General features: G+C 42.7%; 1 non-coding gene across 1 annotated transcript; it reads right to left on the bottom strand.

Moving 5' to 3' along the window:
* Positions 1–322: 322 nt before the first annotated feature.
* LOC116546488 lies at positions 323–426 on the bottom strand. Its single transcript, XR_004266732.1, has one exon. It is a non-coding gene; the product is annotated as a U6 spliceosomal RNA (small nuclear RNA).
* Between the last annotated feature and the right edge of the window lie 1585 nt (positions 427–2011).

Below are 2011 nucleotides of genomic sequence, written 5' to 3'. Positions count from 1 at the left end.
TAAATTGTATATAAGCCTTCCACCAGGGTAAAGCTTGGAAATTTTTAAAAAATAATACAGTGACTCACTATACTGACTCCTCCAACTCCTGGCATCAAGCAATCCTCCCACCTCAGCCTCCCAAAGTGCTGCAATTATAGGCCGACAGCCACCATGCCTGAAAGCTAGGCAATTTACATCAAGTGTAATAAGAATGCTAATGCCCTATGACTCACAGTGATCTCATTTCTGGAAATATAATCTTTGGATATAATTCAGGCTAAACAAAAGGTCACATGCACAGACACAGTGAAAATCCAGGAGTAATATTTTTCTGTTTTAAAAACATATGGAATGCTTCACAAATTTGCTTGTCGTTCTTGCACAGAGGCCATGCCAATCTCTCTATTGTTCCAACTTTAGTATATGTGCTATTGAAGCAAGCATGAGTAATTTAAGATAGAGTGGTTAAGCAAAATAAGGAAGAGTTATGGGTAATTAAAAAATCTATGGTATTTATAGGCATTTAGTAACAGCTCAGTAAATATTAGCTGCTTTTATCATTTTTATGGTAACTCCACTCAGTTAAAAATTGTCATTAAAAATTTACCACTGTCATGGAACATCATGTATTTAACAGTATAATTGTAAAAACAGGTAGAGCCTGGGCACAGTGGCTCACATGTGTAATCTCAGCACTTTGGGAGGCCGAGGCAGGTGGATCACCTGAGGTCAGGGATTTAGGACTAGCCTGACCAACATGGAGAAACCCTGTCTCTACTAAAAACTACAAAATTAGCGAGGTGCGGTGGTGCCTGTAATCCTAGCTACTCAGGAGGCTGAGGCAGGAGAACTGTTTGAATCTGGGAGGTGGAGGTTGTGGTGAGCTGAGAGTGCACCACTGCTCTCCAGCCTAGGAAAAAAAGCAAAACTCCATCTCAACAACAACAAAAGTCACAGCACAATGACTCACACCTGTAATCCCAGCACTTTGGGTAGCTGAGGCGAGAGGATCACTTGAAGTCAGGACTTCAAGACCAGTCTGGCCAACATGGCGAAACCCTGTCTCTACAAAAATGCAAAAATTAGCTGGGCATGATGGCAGGTACCTGTAATCTTAGCCACTCAGGAGGCTGAGGCAGAAGAATCACTTAAACCCAGGGAGATGGAGGTTGCGGTGAGCGAAGATTGTGCCATTGCGCTCCAGCCTGGCAACAGAGCGAGACTGTCTCAAAACAAAACAAAAGAGATACAATTTGTCCCTTGTCATATGGGGGGATTTGTTTCAGCTCCCCCATATCTGTGTAGACCAAAATCCATGCAAGCACCTGTAGTCCCAGCTACTTGTGAGGCTGAGGAAGGAGGACTGCTTGAGCCCAGGAGGTTGAGGCTGCAGTGAGCCATAACTGCACCACTGCACTCCAGTCTGGGCAACAGAGTCAGAAACAAGGTTGACTTTTTAATATAATTTTTCTGTTCACTTAAGAATATGGTCAGAACTGTGGCATATGAAAATTCTTCATAAAATAATTATCTAATCAATGCTAGAATTGGGAACAGAAAATGTTTTGTTGACTATTCCTTCTTCTTGCTGTTATGTAAACTATTGCCAGTGGGCACTTACCAACCAGAAATATTATCTCAGAGCTACTCACAATGAAAGGTGATGTCTGGGGCCCAGGTGTGTTGATGTCTCCAGGCCTGGGCTATGGGTGTTGTGTGGGACTTATTTGTCCATCTATTTTCTATATTCCAGCACTGGAAAACTTGGATTTATCCATCTTGATAAGATGTCATTTAAATTTCACTTGGAAGGAACCACAAATGGAAGAAAGGTCATGAAACCACAGGATAGTACTTGTTCTCAAGGGAATCCTCAGCTGAGGTGCTTCTGTAAAAAAGGAATCACATTGTTGAAAACTCACCACAGGTCAGGTGAGGTGCCTCATATCTATAATCCCAGCCCACTGGGAGACTAAGGCAGGAGGATCCCATGAGACCAGGAGTTCAAGACCAGCCTTGGCAACACAGT

This window comes from Sapajus apella, unplaced genomic scaffold (genome assembly GCF_009761245.1).
Source record: "Sapajus apella isolate SASKATOON/1434 unplaced genomic scaffold, GSC_monkey_1.0 scaffold965, whole genome shotgun sequence".
NCBI classification, from domain to species: domain Eukaryota; kingdom Metazoa; phylum Chordata; class Mammalia; order Primates; family Cebidae; genus Sapajus; species Sapajus apella.
This window is presented reverse-complemented; position numbering and strand designations above follow the sequence as displayed.